Raw genomic sequence first — 19671 nt, 5'->3', positions numbered from 1 at the left:
TTTTAGCTCCTCCAGTGGGCAGTTCCAGCCACTCTCTACTCTCAGCTCCGTGGTTGGGGAGTCCCCCCCTACTTTTTCCTAACCAACGGCGGGAATTTCTTGGTGGGAAGAATTGGCAGGCTTCTCCTTAGTGAAGGACAGTGAAGGCTGGGTGCCATTTTGAGAGTCCATATTGTCACTGACATTTTTCAAATTTGTACAGCAGTCCATTAGTATTTCTTGGTACAGCAATACCACACAGTCTGCTTCTAGACTGTATGGCATTTGTGCAGCACACTTCTTCACTTTTAGAGGAAAATAAATTTCCAACTCACAAAACTTTCTTTTTGTAATCTGACTTGTGTCTGTGTCTCACAGGGAAAAGTCCAATTCACTCCCCCCCCCCCCCCCCCCGTGAATGTGAATGTGTATGCTGTAGCTCAGTGGGTGAATGGGCGGTATCACATTCTCACTCCAACTGACTGCCTGACAGAAACTGCAGGGCAAATATCAGTAAAGCTAAAGCTGATAATGAATCAAGGCTTGCAAGAGAGGACAAAAGTATTAAAAAACAGATTTTGTGGGTTTGTCAAAAGCAAATGAAAAGTTAAAGATGCTAGAGAATGTTTACAAGATAAAAATGGCGAACTGGTCAAAAATGATGATGAGAAGACTGAAATTTTAAACTCCTATTTTGCAAGTTTTCTCTCAGAAAGTAAATGTAACATGGGGGCATGGCCTAGAGCAAGAGGAAGACGGACGTGTGAGGGAGAGCTCCGTGCTGTAGCCTCCTATACAGCAACTTTTGAGAACTGAAATCAGTGGGACTTTCACCCACAGCCAGCCTAAGGGTCCAGAGTTCCAGATGACATCCAGAAGGAAGACTTCTAAAGCCCAGCCGAGGAAACTGGAGGAGTTTTTCTTGGCAAAGAAAAACCCCTCCAAGATGGCGCCAGATGATACGCAGGAGCTGACAGAAGCAGCAACTCCCTGCGGTTCCAACCAGACAACGTGCCCAGAACAGAAAGCAAGAGAGGTGCGTCCACAAAGGGGAAAGGGGCATCCCTACCACCACAACCACAAAGAGGGGCAGACAGGAGAAGCAAGAGGGGAGGTGGAGAGGAAAGCACTGATAGCAGCTGGTAGACTGGCCGTGAGCTTACTTTCACTCTCCTCAGCGGCAGCACTCCCCGCTAGCTGTGTTAGTAAAGGGGAGGTGGGAGGGATGTCAGACAGCGCTTCTGGAACCCCCACCCACATCACCACAGTTGCACAGAGGAGGGGAGAGAGTTGGAGGCAGAACAGGAGTTCCTGACAGCAGGCACCCAGCCAAGGACTTAATTAAAATTTTAGCAGTAGCAGCCGCATCTCCCCCTCCAGCTCAGTTAAGATAGGATACATAGAGAATTCTTCTGATATTGGGTCTGAAGAGGATATTGAGTTGGAGCCTCATGGCAGCCTTTTTCTTTCTCCCACATCACTGATCACTTCAAAGGGGCTGGGAGTTTCTTACAGCTCATTAATAAAAAGCACTGCGACTGTGAAGTCATTGGGACAGTATGAGGTGCACCTATCACCAGCCCAGCTTGCCATGAGTGATATTGAGACAGGTCCTTTTGACAGTACATCCCTCATTATGCAACCTGCGAAAGTTGGGCAGGGACACTCCTAAGAAATGTTGTTAAGTGTTGCTGTGGCTCAAAAATCAAAAGAGCAAATAGCTAAGTTTCCCTCAACAGATCAGCCTGCGACTGAAAATTTTATAAAAGGCATTATATTAACCCTAAGCGACTCCATCCAAACAGACATGAAAGCCATGTGCTCTACTCTCAACTGATCTGTACGGGAATTGGGTGAAAGAGTCGATCACATGGAAAATAAAATGTCTGAACTTACAAAATCCCACAATGACTTAACCGATGCCCACTACTCGCTAGAAGATGAGGTTCAACAACTAAAAGCAAATCTACTGGATATTGAAGACCGTAGGAGGTGCAATAGTATGCAATTCTGCGGTATCCCTGAGTCTATTTCTACGTCATATTTACAGGACTATGTCAAACGCCTAATTCTAAAGATCCTTCCTGAAACACCCCCAGGAGACCTTGTAATCAACAGAATTCCCAGGATCACCAAACCCAGATTTCTACCTGAAGCAATGCCTCGCGACACTATCACCCGTATACATTTCTTTCACCTCAAGGAGGCACTAATTGTGGCAACACGAAAAATAGCCCAACTCCCGCCCCCCTTTTCAGACATTAAACTGTTTACGGATCTCTCTCAGGCTATGATACAAGCCAGAAAAGCACTCCTACCTGTCACAGCATCCCTCAGATAGACTGGTATCGCTTACAAATGGGGGTTTCCCACAAAATTAATAATGAACAAGGACGGCAAAACTCACGTTATCTACAATTTAGCATCAGGTGAAGAAATTCTCAAAACCTGGGATATTCCCTTGACCTCAAATGCTCAAAATAGAAGCCCCAAGAGAAATCTCAGCTGGAATTGCAAAGAACAAGCCTGTTGACTCCAATAAATTTCTTCAATTTACACTAATTGTATAGTAGGCTGCCGAAACGTAAAATACTTTTCACCCCCGATTGAATGCAGGTTTCAAACCTGCTATGTTTTTTTTTACATTGCTTGTATTTGGGGAGCTTGCCGGCCTGCCATTGGGATGCCCTGTCTTTGGATTCGGGCTCTCCGGTGGTGGACAGGTGGCTCTCCAGTCCAAATATTACTTGTTATCTGTTTCTTGTTCAACTGTATATTATTGTTTTATGCTCTCACTACTGCCAACAAATCTGCTCCATGTTCCACTACTTTATTCATAAAAATGTATGTCAGTAAATATTTTCTCTTTTAATGTACGAGGCTTGAATTCGCCTTTCAGGAGGAGGGCAGCCTGGAGAGAAGCGTTAAAATCTGCAGCAGACATTGTCTGCTTACTGGAGTCGCACTTCAAGGCCTCTGCACCCCCCGCCATGAAGCACACAAAATTCTCCACTATTTTTACGGCCAATGAGGACAGAAAGAAGGCTGGAGTAATCATAGCTATAAGGGATTCGTTGAAACGTATTGTCGCAAACCAAATTTTAGACCCTAAGGGCGAGCACCCACTGGCGTTTGCGTTTCCCGCGGGAAAAAAACGCAGCGTTTTCGCCGCGTGTCCCGCGTTTTTTCCGCGCGTTTTCCGCGGCGTTTTTCGCGGCGTTTTCGCGGCGTTTTTGCGGCTTTGCCATTAATTTCCATGGAGAAAAATAAGGACACATATGCAACTGACAGTTCCTATGTTAAAAACGCAAACGCAATGCAAAAAAAACGCCAGTGGACAGGAACACATGTTATCTCTATGCCTGTGTAGGAAAAACGCAAAACGCAAAACGCAGGTAAAAAAACGCCAGTGGGTGCTCGCCCTAAAGGCTGCTATATTATCTTAGCTTGTACCATCAATTCAGTCCCTGTGACAATAGCTAATATTTATGCATCAAATATCAAACAAATCCATTTTCTGAACAAAGTGTTGGGTAAGGTGCGGAGGCTTTCCAGGGGTGGCACAATTGTATGTGGCGATTTTAATATAACTCCTGATAGGGACCTAGATAACACAGGTACCAGTAATAGATGTAGACCCTCTCTAGGGCACTGGCTGCAAGACGAAGCACGTTGAAAAATTACTTTGGTTGGAATGGTGTACCAGGGTCAAACCCTATGTGAGTCTGGTTGGCACATAAGGCCTACATGAGAGGTATCTTCATTAAACTTGGGGCTAGATATAACAGAGGGAAGGCAATAGAAATGGACGATCTTATTAAAAAAAATTCAAGCGGTAGAAATGAATTTAAGGAGGAACCCATGAAACTCAAACCATGAGCAGCTCTTCCAACTTAGAGAAAAATTGCATCAGTCTCTTCTCAGTGACTACGACAGAGACTTAACTAAGTTCAAGTCAAATATGTACTCAGCTGTAGGTAAACCATCAAAATTTTTAGCTAGACAGTTTAAAAGGAGAGAAGACAAAACTAAGATCTAGAGATGAGCAAATATACTCGTTTCGAGTAATTACTTGATCGAGCACCGCGATTTTCGAGTACTTCCGTACTCGGGTGAAAAGATTCGGGGGGCGCCGGGGGGCAGGGGGAGTCGTGGCAGAGCGGGGGGTAGCAGCGGGGAACAGGGGGGAGCCCTCTCTCTCCCCCCTCCACTCCCTGCTGCAACCCCCCCACTCACCCACGGCGCCTGCCGAATATTTTCGCCCGAGTACGGAAGTACTCGAAAATCGTGGTGCTCGGGTGAAAAAGGGGCGTGGCCGAGTAGGTTCACTCATTTCTACTAAGATCCCTTTTGTGTGAGACCCTGGAGGGCAAGGCTTCAAAATACCCCACCCTGAGCAAATAGCGGATGCCTTCAGAGCTTACTACGATAAACTCTATAATTTAAAAAATGATGCTGGTGTGATGCACCCAACAATAGAAAATATAGAGGATTTTTTTCCACCAGATCCCCCTCCCGACCATTTCTAAAGAAGATATTGAAATACTGGAGGCCCCTTTCTCTTTATTTGAATTAGAAACAGCAATAAAAACTTCAAAACCCCTGAAAGCCCCAGGACCCTATAATGCCATATCCCCTCAGTACTAATAGCATTAGATGCCGAAAAGGCTTTTGATAGGGTTCACTGAGACTTTACTTTTATGGCTCCAAAAAAATTTGGTCTGGGAGGAAATGTAATTAAGAAAATGAAGCCCTTTCTCAGGAAAGACTGAAGTTGAAAGAATAAATTTTATTAGTGGTCCTTTAAAAAATACACTCAGGGCACAACATATAACAAAAAGATTAGTGTCGCCAAGACAAAAAGGCAGCGCACCAACTGGACTAGGACGAACAATCACGAATAGCTTCAGACCCCACCTGTTGGAGTACTTGGTGGTATGTCAATTACAGGGTGGGCCCAATAATGGACTTAGGTAAGGCCAGTAGTATATTTAGTAAGATGCTTATTCTGGCTTGAGAGATGACTCTGATAGGAGCTGATTTGCGGCCTAAGTATTTTGGAGCCCTACTTTCGTATCAAGACCCTCTGAGCGGTCAGTCTTATGGTAATTAGTTGGGTCTTGTCTTGTAGGTATTACCCATACCGGCGGGACCTTGAATAAGGGTATTTTAATTCTCCAATGACCGATTATGCAGTCATAGAGTGTGACAGTAGTATATTGGCTAATGAGACTCTCCAGAGAATTTGTTCTAAGAGATACAGCGGTATGTAACTAAGGTGGATATGTTGATTCCAAGTAATGGATCTTAATGGAACAAATCTCTGCAGGGAACAAGCTCGTTGGTGATTCACTTGAATGTACTAGTGATCTTCTCATTATGCATTGTACAGATTTTGTACAGTATACGGTTCAGCTCTCTTTATAGTATACGATTCAGCTCTACGCGTTTCGCCACTGCATGTGAGTGGCTCTTCAGGAGAATTTGTATTTTAATGTGAAGAGCAGATATTGACAAGTTCGGTCTGATTGAGCTTATTTTTGAAGCAAAATAGATTCAGTGTCAAGGTGATGTTAGTCCGATAGTGAATATGCACTTTCAAATTCTCTTAGAGCATAGGGAGATAAGATTAGACATCAGCTGGGGTGCAGATCCAAAGCATATCCCAGTCTGTTGTCTAGTCTCTTCTAGCTTTATGTAGAAACCTGTATGGTTTTGTTTAGAGAGTAAGATACCCCTCTTTCAAGACTGAGTATGGACTTCAGATTCAGAGTTATAAAGTAGAAAAAGTGAAAATTAGCGAGAGCTCAATTGTGAGAGCGTATCTCAAATCTGGCCTAATTCCTCTATCTTTTGGTGTCTGCCAGTATTCAAATAAAAGCCAAAAGAAATGGTCAGGCTGTCAAGGCTTGTTTTGACATGAGAGAAAAAATTCCACTCATATCCTACAGCCGTTTAGGTAAATGCCACAGCCCCTATCTGAAGTACCCAGTCTTGGGTCTAAATCATAAAGAGTTAAAGTTAGAGAGGTTTCCCTAGTATCTAATGAGTAGCTCAGAGAGAAAATAATAAATGGTAGCTCCCTCAGCCTTGATGGTAGGCCAGGGAAAGGAAAGCACTTTATACCAATCCAACAGCCATAGTTCTAGTTGCTGGTACTTTATCAAAGCCCTTTAATATATCTAACGGCGTCAGACAGGGTTGCCTATTATCCCCGCTTCCCTTTACATTGACCATCGAATTTTGGCAGACCTGGTTCGTATCAACTCAAATGTACAAGGAATTAGTGTTGGATTACGTCATCATTAATTAGGATTGTTTGCCGACGACATTATTTTAACTCTATCCAAACCCCTTCAATCCTTAAGAGAAAATTGGCAGATTATCCAAAATTACAGCAAAGTTTCCTATTATAGCCTAAATACCACTAAATCTCAAATCCTAGGAATTAATATTACACCCAGTCACAGGAAGGCCTTACAGAAGGAGTTCCCTTTTGACTGGCAGGAATAAAGCATCCCTGAGGGCGCCCACCCACTGGCGTTTGCGATTTTCGTGCGTGAAAAACGCCGCGTTTTCGCGGCGTTTTTCCCGCGGTTTTCGCGGCGTTTTTTGCCACGTTTTCGCGGCTTTTCCAGTAATTTCCATTGACTTTCATGGGTGCATTAGGAGAAAAATAAGGACACATATGCAACTGATAGTTCCTATGTTAAAAAACGCAATGCAACGCAACGCAAAACGCCAGTGGACAGGAGTACATTCAATTCTAATTGCTCTGCAGGAAAAACACAAAACGCAAAGAAAAAAAAATCGCCAGTGGGTGGGCGCCCTTATTTGGGAATTGTTCTGACCCATCCCTTAAAACTTATATTAGAAAGAAATCTCAACCCCCTATTGATTTCCCTGCAACAAGAGCTAAATTCGTATAAATATCACTATTTGTCCTGGTTGAGCAAAATCGCAATCTATAAAATGATGACGCTGCCCAAACCCATATACACTTTTAGATCCCTCCCAATTAGAATCCCTAAAAATTTCTCCAGAAATTTCAGAGACAAATTTCCGAATTCATATGGGAAGGAAAACGGTCCAGAGTGGCACTGAATATCTTAACATTGAAAATGGGCAAAGGCGGCGTGGGAGTGCCGAAAGTAAAAGCATATCACAAAGCTGCAATTATAAATCAAACGAAACATTGGATACCTCCAAATAAAGATATAAGTTGGTTGGGAATCGAGGAAGGTGCAATGGGTCAAAGATCTTTGGGTGCTCTCTTATGGGCATCTACCCTATCCCTTCTCAGTAATGTCTCCCCACTTAATATCATATGTCCTAATTTAACCACCACAGTACAGGCCTCCTTGGAAAGTTGGAAATATTTGGTCAGAGGTCTCGGCATTTCTGCTCAAGTCATCAATCCTAATATACCAATAGAAACCTTAGAATTTTTTTTTTGATTAAGGCTATGTCTTTAACTATATGGAAATCAAGGGGGGTAACCCATTTAGACATAATTCTGGAAAAAGCTGAAATAATAACCTTTGTTATTATCAAAGAAAAATTCAACCTGCCAGAGGGTGAACAGCCAGGATATTTTCAAATAAGATCTTTTTATTACATTTTTTCTTGGAGATAGGGTGACCAAAAAAGTGCATTTCTGGCATTCTTTTTTTTTTTTTCATACCACGTTCACCGTGCGGGTAAAATAATGCAATAATTTGATAGATCAAACTTTTACGGACGCAGGATACCAAACACGTATTTTTGGTTTAATGTTTTGATATTTTTATTGCAAATATGGCAAAAGGGGGGATTTTTGAACTTTTATTTTTTTTCGTTTTTGAATAATTAGTAAAACTTTTTTGTTCTTATTTTTACACTTTCTTGTAGTCCTCCTAGAGGACCACAACCAGCGATGCTTTGATCGCTCTTGCAGTATGACGTAATGCTATAGCATTACGTCATACTGCTTTTTGACAGGCAGTCTGTCATGCCACCCCACGGGAATGGCTTGATAGGCAGTCTCCCAAAGCAGCCCTGGGGCCTTTTAGAAGGCCCCCGGCTGCCATGACACCTGCATGGCTCCCCTGACCTCACCATGGGGGGGGGGGGGGCTGTATGGCACCTCTGAACATCGTTCGGGGGATTTAAATGTCAGAATTGACAGCGGCATTTAAAGGGTTAATAGCCACGATCGGCCGTACGGCCGGTCACGACTATTGCCCGCGGGTGTCAGCTGCAATAAACAGCTGACGACCGCACTGTATGGAGGAAGATAGCGGCGCTATCTCCCTTCATACACGTCCTGCAACAACACCACGTAAAACCACTAATGGGCCGTCACTAAGGGGTTAATAACGTTAACGTCAGAGTTTTCATATATCATTATTTACTTGAAATAGGGGGGGACTTTGTGCATTACAAGAATGATGTGTTCAGCCCAGGTATTTGATTACTGATGTGTATGATTTAACATTTATTTATTTTGCTTCTTGCACTCATTGATCATATGATTTCACCCATACAAATGCAGAAGGTACATCAATCAAAAAAGACATAAATCCCAATCTGGGGTTCATTCTTTTACTATATAAGCAACATGGAAATGATAATTTACCAAGGAGATTGCAAACAATTCTCTAACATATAAGCACCTGATGATGTGTGTTTATTTCCTTTAAGCTTGTTTGACAATTGTCAGTCATCATGCTTTTTTCACCAAGGCTATACTTTTCTGTCTGATTGGCATATAAATGCCCACTGAAGCGAGTCTAAAGGATACATTGTATAAAGTGTCAGCATAAATATTAGAACTTTACATTGTAGTGCTTGAGTTTATGGATGGAAGTTGGGCACATAGATCTTCATTGTTGATAGAACTGGATTCCTCAAAATGTCATAAAGAAGCCAGTGATATAAAACACGATTCAGGGATCAGATTATGTTGTAAATAAAAAAAAGAAACCGTATTGTAAATATGAAGTAATATACTGCGCTTCGCCAGGAGTATGTCAGAATTGTTTGTAGCATATGTAAGTGTTTAGCTGGGCTGGTTTATCTTCTGTGCTGCTTTAGGGCTCAGTCACACGGACGCATCTGGGCGCCGATGCGCCCGTGTTACTGCAGGATGAGATGGCCGCACTGCAGGTACGGAGAGTTGTCCCCACCTGCAGTGCGGCCGTCTTCTTCGTGCAGTAACACGGGCGCATCGGCGCCTGGATGCGCCCGTGTGACTGAGCCCTAAGCCTCATTCAGCAGGTCTGTATTAGGGTACTTTTACACGTAGTGATAATGATTCGCGCAAGTGAACGAACAAATGATAACACAGTTCGCTCGTTGGCTCAGGCAGTCAGTTTAAACACAAAGATAAATCATTTATCTTTTTCCCAGATTTGTTCAGTAACGACTTAATGACATGCAGTTCTCCGAACAATTGGCAAATTATTTTTATGCTTGCGTGAAATGAATGATAAGCAAACAAATTACTGTTTCTTACTGAGTTGTTGGCTGTGGTCACACTGAATGCTTATTGTTTAAATTAGAAGAATCCTGCAATTTTTTTTTTTGAACGAGAACATTGGGGAAAAAGGTAGGTAGGTGGCGGCCTTGTAGTTTCGAGGAAAATTCTTTCCGACCATGAAGAACGATGACCACACACATTGCTCAATATTGTTCATAGGATCTTGAACACGCTGGTCTTTCATCTGTTCCCTGATTTGCTGAACATCGAATATACCTGCTTTTAGTTTCTACATGCTCAGCCCGGGAAACTCTCTTCATATGAAGTCGAAACACATTTCTTCTCTCCTGTGAGCCTTTACAAATGATTTCATCAAACCAAGTTCAATGTGCAATGGTGGCGATATGATCTTTTCTCTGTCCACCAAAGGTTCTGTGATGGTATTTTTTTCTCCAGGAACCATTTTTTCTCTCAAAGGTCACTTTCTTCTCACCCAGTGTTGATCTTTAGCTCTGCTGTCCCACAAACATAGCAAGCATGGGTACTTTGTGCACCCACCCTGCAGCCCTAGAAGGAAATCCACAAAGATGATCCATTGGTGATGGTGATACGCTACTTTCTGTAGGACTGTGGTGATTGTTGCCTGATCTTCCCGCATACCAACTGAGTGACCAATAGGAATTGACCTGAATGTGTGTCCATTATGTAGAAGTACACATATAGGCTTCATTTGGGGCTATCTATGAATAACCGCCATTCGCTTGGTGTGTATTCACTCCCATTCAGTTTCATGAGGAACCCTTACATTGTTGCTGACAACAAAATCAGTTTCTTTTGTGAAGAATGGCAGAAACTCTTCTTCTTGTTGCGGTATGCTGTGATTTTAGTTCCTCATAACAGTAAACTTTTTTTTGCCACCTGTAAGCTAACAACTCAGATGCTTTCTTTGAAAGATTTAGGTCTCTTATGGGGTCATTCAATTCTATTTGATTGAAACCTGATGCAGCTGACGAAGGATCTCGAAATCGCTGTCATGTTGCTCAGCCTAGCTTTCTTTCTCAGCTGCTTCGTCTGTCTCCTCGGAGAGCTCTGGAAGCCTGCTACATGCTTGGACAGGAACATCTTCTGAATGTGGTACAGGGTATTTAGCGGAGGCTAAGTCTGGACCTGTACAATTTCTCCAGTTTTTCCCATTCTTTTAAATAATTAAACAAAAGTAACAGTCATCACTATTATTGCTCTGTATGCACTATACCATTGGTATACAGAATTTCATTCACATCTTTTTCCCGTTCCACCACTGTCACAGGTGCTCTCTACATGTCTTGCACAGAATATGGGGTGTGCACCTGAGCCCTGACAGCGGCGGAGAGGTGAGTATAGATTTTTTAAATTTTTTACACATTTTAGGGATGATTTTCAGGGAAGGGCTTATATTTAAAGCCCTTCCCCCAAAATTACTGCAGGGCTTGCCAGCAGCCCATTGCTTTCGATGAAACCTGCTATTGCGCCGGCTCCATTGAATTTAATGGGAAAGCATCGCGCTCCTTTGCTAAAGCTGTGCCAGAGGATCATGATCTTCACTGTATATTCTCAATGGGGTCAGCGCTGCTGCCGCCAGCCCCATTTGGCACTAGGTGAAACCCCTGGATGTGACAGCATCCAGGGGTTTCACATCCAAAAAAGATGGATGCCGCAGTTACTTGCGTTTTAAATCCGCTGCCCTATATTTACTGCTGCGCATTTTTGTGCGCAGGTAAATATCGGGCATATGACCGCTGCTGTTGAAAAGCACTGATTTTTAATAGATGCGGATCACAAACGTAAGTAACATGCGCACATAAAAACGCCCGTCTGACTAAGCCCTCAGGGAGAATGCAGTGGAAATAGGCCAAGAAACGTCTGGAGGTCCCAGTCATAAAGATAAATAAATAGCAATTGATAGAATCCAATGCTCTGAGGATCCGTCTAATAGAAGTGTCTGCAGTCCATTAAAATAAACTTATGAGTACTTACTTGAAAAGGGTGTTTAATGAAAGTCAGGACTCCCTGTGTTAGGGGGGCTTCCCACCAGCGTGTTTTTGTGCCTGCATACACGCACACAAACACACGTCTATTTGCCCCAATGCATTCCCTATGCTGTGTTCACATGTTCGTTCTTTACAGGCATGTGACTGCAAAGATAGGACATGCATGCACCATAGTGAATGCACGCATTTGTCTTCAATGGAGCCGCGGCTGCTGCCGGCGGCTCCATTTAAGGCAACGGTCTGCTGGCACACCTGAATTGTTTTTCATGGAAGGGCTTTACATATGAGCTCTTCCCTGAAAAACAAGAATTTTAGTGTAAAAAAAAAACTAAAAAACTTACCTGTCTGCCCATGTCCCCTGTATCTAGTATTTATTTACACAGGATAAAACCCATCCTGTTGGCAGTTTAATGTGTCTCATATCACTCCAACTTATTACTATTTTGTTACAGAAAATACTATTGTTCAATTGCAGAGAACGTGCGAGTAGCATGTCTCATATTTGTAGCATGAGTGGGCAAATAAAACATGAGCTAAAAATCCTGTTAGCCATGCCCATAGATATTACAAGAGGCTTACCATTTGGCCTTGGCCAGTTATCCACAGCCCTCTTGAAGACTGTGTGTTCAGGGTTTACATTCATGACAGACTTTCATGCGGTAACACAAATGTGGCAGGCTTAAGCCTAGCAAGGGTACAATGGCCTGTATGTTGAAAGGTGAACCATTTATATGCTTCATGACTAGAGATGAGCGAGTATACTCGCTAAGGGCAATTGCTCAAGCGAGCATTGCCCTTAGCGAGTACCTGCCCGCTCGAGACAAAAGGTTCGGCTGCCGGCGCGGGGGAGCGGTGAGTAGCAGCTGTCAGCAGGAGGGAGCGGGGAGGAGAGAGGGAGATAGAGATCTCCCCTCCATTTCTCCCCGCTGTCCCCCACAGCTCCCTGCCTGCCGCCGACACCCGAACCTTTTGTCTCGAGTGGGCAGGTACTCGCTAAGGGCAATGCTCGCTCGAGCAATTGCCCTTAGCGAGTATACTCGCTCATCATTATTCATGACCACAGACTATGTATATACTAGTTGGTATGGCTACTACCGTGTGATCTAAGACCCCAGACAACTGTCATCTAAAAAGTATTACATCATACACTCTGGTCCAATTTTATACCATGTCAGTGTTGTGCAAGTTTAATAGGTAATCTATTGCAATCCCAATAGGGGGTGTGATTTGGAAGCAGAGTTGTCTCAAATTTTGGAACCTACACACACACAATTTGTCCAGGAGGGATAACAGTCTAAATTGATGTTTTCCTGGGCAAATGAGATGGCATGATGATTCCCAGTCAATAAGCAATTTAGAACCAACCAGAGCTCTTCAAGCCATACTCCAACTGTTATTGGGTCAGCTCTGCTCTGGTGGTTTTGTGGTTTCAGTGATACAAAGACTTTTATTAGACCATGACCTGATCTCCTTCCCAGTGAGGGGTATATAAACAAAGGGTGTAGAGGAAATTGCTATAGGGGCATGAGTACATATTCAACAATTTTTCAGTTTTTCTGCATCATCAAATGCTGCAACAAGTACTTGATGATTTTTAATAAACTGATTGTCTCAATCATCTTTCAACACATTACTGAGTCTGTGTGTGTGTATGGCAGCACAGAGCAATAGTAACAACAGTGTTTTTTCTTGTTCAGGAACAAGGACTCTCTTGCAGTGCCTGTCGTGTATCCGGTAGTCTTTCCTGTCCAATTTGACTGAAATGGCAGTAATCAACTTTATCTGGTATCGATCATGAAATCTTGGTTCCAAACTCTTTCTGATATGTCCTTTTAGTACAATCCAGTCATCTGATGCAAACCATATGCACACTCTTTTGAGTCTGAAATCAAGGAAAATACACATTTATGAGGGACAGTTAACTCCTGATATAAGGTACTCATGTGGGAGGTGAGATCCTTATGCCAGGCCTAGAGAAAGTTTACGCACCTACTGTTGCAGCAGTGCTAGGATCACTGCCGGGCTGACGGAGTCCAGTGTGGGTTTTAGACATGGTTCTGCACCTACTAGCTTAGTAGGTGTGACACAATGTGCTCACATCTGTGGATGATTAGCTGGATATTTAGCTCCGATGGATAGGAAGCTAAGGTGCTGTAAATTGCCATTTGCTCGCTGTCTGAGCTGGCAGTTAGTGGCTCCCGTGGACAGCGTGGTGTCCACTGTTCCTTACTTCGGACAGCTCTGTGTGCTGCAGCTTATTCTACTAAAGCTAATTGCTGTGTTTTATTTTGTTTTGTCCTTTATCAGTTTGGCCAAGTAGGGTTACTTAGGTCCCATGAACGAGTGCAGGCCCGCATCTATTGATGCGATCAGTCTGCCGTGTCAAGCAGGGCCCTTTCCCTCGTTCGTTACATATTTAGGGAAAGACTTCCCATTTATTATTTGTTAGTTTGTTTTGGCCGCTGCACTGTGAGCAATTATTGTGCATGTCTGCAGTTGCTGGTCCAGCACGTCCTTTGCAGACATAACACCTACCAAGCAAAACTTCACTGAGGCTCAACTTAGTCTTATGATTAGGCATGGTTCTGACTGAGTGAAGGGCTTTACTTTTATTACTTTCTATGACACCATATGTACAAATTACTTTGTTCAACAATTTCTTAACCATTGGCATTTTTATTTATTTTATTTTACAAGCCATGCCTCCAGCCAACATAAGAAAAGGTCTATGTAAACCAAAACACCTACCTTTGGTAGCTGTATGCAATCAATCTAAAGTTGCTGAAATGGATAGTGTAGCTGTGTCTCACTGGGAGAAGGCACCCACCTTGACCAATTAGGCTGAGTTGTGATGGGCGCAAGTCATGAAGCCCTGTTCAAACTGGGTTGCAACAGTATTGAACCCTGGGGCGACCTAAGCAGAACACACTATACATTGATAACCCCCTTGAATTAATGGGTTGATCCATAGCTCAGGTGTGACATCATGGAGTTGAACGTGTGAGGAAGGCACAAGAGCTTACCCTTCTTCCAGACCCCATTAGCATTCTGTTCTGCTCCTTTCTTTTGCCACTCTTCCTTATCTACCTTTTGAGGCCTAGTTCTGCAATTCAAGAAACAGAGAAATCCACACCCACTTCGGGAGCAACCAAATTAACAACCTTTACCTCATTCAAGAGAAGTTGAGCTGCAGTTTTGGCTGTTGCATCTGCTATCTGGTTCCATAGAGCCTCAGAATTTGTCTCCTTTGTATAAGGGCGAGCACCCACTGGCGTTTGCGTTCTCCGCGGGAAAAAAACGCAGCGTTTTCGCCGCGTTTCTCGCGTTTTTTCCGCGCGTTTTTCGCGGCGTTTTCGCGGCGTTTTCCGTTAATTTCCATTGACATTCATGGGTGCATTAGGAGAAAAATAGGGACACATATGCAACTGACAGTTCCTATGTTAAAAACGCAAACGCAACGCAAAAAAAACGCCAGTGGACAGGAACACATGTTATCTCTATGCCTGTGCAGGAAAAACGCAAAACGCAAAACGCAAAACGCAGGTAAAAAAACGCCAGTGGGTGCTCGCCCTAAGCCTGGTCTTTGATGATGTCATCTGTGCAGGAAGAGGTAATGCCTTGTGCAACAAAACAGTGCCTCTGCATTCTGGAATGGCTTACCCGAGAACCTCATGAAATTTCTACTGAGCCACAAAGATGTGAAATTGTGTGTGATTCCAAATGTGTACCTTCAATCAGTGTTGTTGTAGTAATATTAATATAAATGTGTTTCTTCAGGGGGACCTGTATGGCACAGAGGGTTAAGGCAGCAGCATGCAGCCCTAGACCCTCACCCATGACCCAAAGGCTGCAGGCTCAATCCCTGTGCCACCCCAGGTAGACCCTGAGGTCAGAAAAATAAGAACCCAGCTAACATTTCCTTTTCTTCTTGGGTAGTTCACCTAGTGGGCATGAGAATGCCTTAAATTGTTAGCAAGGGTACAATCTCACCCATTAGAAGGTAACATTCTGACAATAGGCCTCTTTGGTAGCAAAAATCCTGAAACAGCATGGCTACCTTTTTCCTAGAAAAGGCTCTGGCTTATGGCCCAATAAAGGGTCACAGTTAAAGCTGCAACTGCCCTTAGTCAGTCTTCAACCTGCAACTCCAGCACCACAAAGCAGCACCTCTACCAACTGAGCTACAGCACTTTTTTGGGTTTCTCCATGTGGAGGTGAAAAATATCATACCACAAGAAATGCTAGGAAAAGGGCAAAAAGCTGGACAGAGGTTGCCCTTGGTCATAGTTGCACTCCAGGTCACCTTGGTCAGTCTTGAATATGCAACTACAGTACTGCAAGTCAGTAGCTCTAGCAACTGAGCTACAACACTTTTCAGGTCACTCTTTGCGGAGGGAAAGAACATCATACCAGCGGAAATGCTATGGAAAGGTCAAAAAGCTAGACACAGTTTGCCCTTGGTCACACTTGCAACTCTAAGATGGTCTTGGTCACAGTTGAAGTGGCAACTCTAGGTTGCCTTAGTCTTGAACCTGCAACTCTAGCACCAAAAAGGAGTAGCTCTAGCAACTGAGCTACTACACATTTTGGGTTTTCTCCTGTGGTGGTGAAGAACATCATACTACAAACAAGGAAAGGTCAAAAAGCTAGACAGTGGTTGTTTGTGGCAACAGTTAAAGCTACAACTCCAGCTTGGTCTTAGTTAAAACTGCAACTCCAGGTTGTACTTGATTGGTCTTAAACTTATAACCTTAAGTACTACAAAGCAGCAGCTTTATCAGCTGAGCTACAATGCTTTTTAATTTTGTTTTGAGGAGGTGAAGAACTTCATACCATAAGAAACGCAAAGGAAAGGTCAAAAAGCAACAGAGAGATTACCCTTGGTCACAGCTGAAGCTGCAACTACAAGTTGGTCTTGGTCACAGTTAAAACTGCAAATGCAGGTTGGCCTTGGTCATAGTTGAACCAACAACCCAGGCAAGACAAAGCTGCAGCTCTACCAAGTGAGCTATAGCACTTATAGGTTTCCTCCTACTGGTGGAGTAGAACATCATACCACAAAAAATGCTATAAAAAGGTCAAAAAGTTAGATAGTGGTTGTCCTTGGGGACAGCTAAAGCCCCGAGTTGCCCTTGGTCTCAGTTAAAGGGGTTGTCCCGCGGCAGCAAGTGGGTCTATACACTTCTGTATGGCCATATTAATGCACTTTGTAATGTACATTGTGCATTAATTATGAGCCATACAGAAGTTATCAAAAGTTTTATACTTACCTGCTCCGTTGCTGGCGTCCTCGTCTCCATGGTGCCGACTAATTTTCGGCCTCTAATGGCCAAATTAGCCGCGCTTGCGCAGTCCGGGTCTTCTGCTGTCTTCAATGGGGCCGGTCGTGCAGAATGCCGGCTCCGTGTAGCTCCGCCCCGTCACGTGCCGATTCCAGCCAATCAGGAGGCTGGAATCGGCAATGGACCGCACAGAAGCCCTGCGGTCCACAGAGAGAGAGGATCCCGGCGGCCATCTTCAGCAGGTGAGTATGAAGACGCCGGACCGCCGGGATTTGGGTAAGTGCTACCCGGTTTGTTTTTTTAACCCCTGCATCGGGGTTGTCTCGCGCCGAACTGGGGGGGGGGGGGGGGGGGGGGAAGTTAAAAAAAAAAAAAAAAACGTTTTGGCACGGGACAACCCCTTTAACATTATAATCTGGTTAGACCTTAGTTACAGTTGCAACTACAAGTTGCCCTTGGTCAGAATTGAACCTGCAACCCCAGCATAGAAACGCAGCAGATCTACTAATAGAGCTATAACAGTTTTTGGCCTTCCACTAGTGGAGGTGAAGAACATCATACCACAAGAAATGCTAAAGCACATGCAAAAAGCTATACATAGGATGCCCTTTGTCACATCTGAAGCTGCAACTTTAGATAGGTCTTGGTCATATCTGAAGCTGCAACTTTAGGTAGAACTTGGTCACAGCTGAAGCTGCAAGTTTAGGTAAGCCTTGGTTGCGGCTGAAGATACAATTTTAGGTAGTCCTTGGTCACAGCTGAAGCTACAACTCATGGTTAGCTTTGACCACAGTTAAGCTGCAAATTCAGATGGCCTTAGTCACAGTAGAATATGCAAATGCAACACCGCAGCGGAGCTCTATCAACTGACCTATCACACTTCTTGGTTTCTTTCTAGTGGGGGTGAAGAACATCATACCACAAAAAATGCTATGGAAATGTCAAAAAGCAGCAGTTGTCCTTGGTAACAACTGGTTGGCTTTGGCTTGAGCTAACATCACAAATCAAGGCTGTGGTTGGTCAGACTTGAACCTACAACCCTAGCATGCAAAAGCAGCATCTCTACTACCTGAGCTACAACACTTTTCAGCTTACTCTTAGTGGAGGTGAAGAGCATCATACTACAAGAAATGGCCAAAACGCTAGACAGAAGTTGCCCTTATGGACAGCTGAAGCTGCATCTTCAAGGCACTAGCTCTAACAACTGAGCTACACTTCTTTGCTTTCTTCTTGTGGGGAGGGGGCATCATGCCACAGAGGGTGGTGGATGGAGGTTGCCCCTGGTCACAGTTGTAAATACTTTTATGGCTTTGGTCACATTTAAATCTGCAACTCCACACTGCACTTGGTCAGTCTTGAACATATAACTACAGCACCACAAAGCAACAGCTCTACCAACTGAGCTTTTTGGTTTCATTTTTGCGCAGGTGAAGAACATTATAACACAAGAAATTCCAAAACACTAGACAGAGGTTGGCATTGGTCACAGTTAAAGCTGCAAGTTTGTCTTGGTCACAGTTAAAGCTGCAACTCTAAGTTGGATTTGGTCAGTCTTGAATTTGCATGTCTAACACCAGAAAGCTGCAGCTCTACCAACTGAGGTACAACACTTCTCTAGGTTTCTCCTTGTGGAGTGGAAGAACAAAATATCCCAAGAAATGCTGTGGGATGGTCAAAAAGCTAGATTGCCCTTGGTCACAAGTAACCCTTTGCAATCCAAAGCTGCATTCAGATTTCCTAGGGGGCTTTCCCTTTCTGACACTATACAATAGCACCATCTGCTGGCTAGAGCCAGTACTGCAGTATGTGACATCCTGGAGAGGCCCTGGCAACATATAGCAAGAATACCCTGCTGGACATCTTCCAACATTAGAGCTGCACAGGCTTAAATCAGAATGGAGGAAGATGTCAGACAGTGGATTGGAAAGGGTTAAAGCTGCAACTGCAGGCTGTCCATGGTCACAGTTAAAGCTGCAACTCCAGGGTGCCCATTTCCAGTCTCAAATCTGCATTCCGAACACCACAAAGCAACAGGTCTATCAATCGAGCTACCACACCTTTTGTTCTTCTTCAGGTGGTGAGCTGTAGTTTTTGGGGTACATATAAAGTCTTTTTCACTTGTTTACTTTTTTGTACTTTTTCTGTTGGTCCATACAATTGCAACAATACTAAAATCAATAGCCCTTCCTGCAATTTCAAGGGCAAGTCCCATTGATTTCAGTGAGAACTCCGTTGTCTATTGTGATCCCTGGCCTCTGCACAGGGGTCAGTGCACCCTGGTGTATCCCAGCACTGACTGCAGATACTGCCTGGAAATACCCCTTTAAACTCTGCATCCTAATTTAGCCCTCAGCCAAACCAATAGCAACTCAGAGAGTCTACCATCTGGTCCATTACACTACATGGCAATCAGAATACATTGCACTGTGAAGATTACATTATGGATAGTCTCATGCAAGCAGATTTTCTGCCTATTAATGAGCACCGATTGACAATATAGCATGCTGATCAGTTCTTGTTACTGGTGGCAAATCATCACTCGTGTGGGCATGAACCATCACTAAAGGGGTTTTATCATGACTATAAAAACTTTCCACCAGCTGGGCCCATTCTAAAATAAAAAAAATAGATAATAATCACCTCTCCTTGGACCCTGGAGCAGAGCTGAGCGGCTCACACTGCTCCAGCACTGGTTTCTGGGTAGGCGGCTGGGTGGAAGCACGTGACCGCTGTGGCTAATGGGTGGCTGTAGTGTCATATCCCCAAACTCCTGGCATCATGGTGCCGAGGATCTGATCACTGATGCCAGGAGTGTAGACGGTGATGCTGCGGCCTCATTGTTATGTGCTTCTGCCTGGCCATCTACTAGGCAGTGGGGGCTGTGGGACCCCACTCAGGGGGCTAAGGAGAGGTGAGTATC

This window comes from Eleutherodactylus coqui, chromosome 12 (genome assembly GCF_035609145.1).
Source record: "Eleutherodactylus coqui strain aEleCoq1 chromosome 12, aEleCoq1.hap1, whole genome shotgun sequence".
NCBI classification, from domain to species: Eukaryota; Metazoa; Chordata; class Amphibia; order Anura; family Eleutherodactylidae; genus Eleutherodactylus; species Eleutherodactylus coqui.
Note: the sequence above shows the minus strand (reverse complement) of the source record.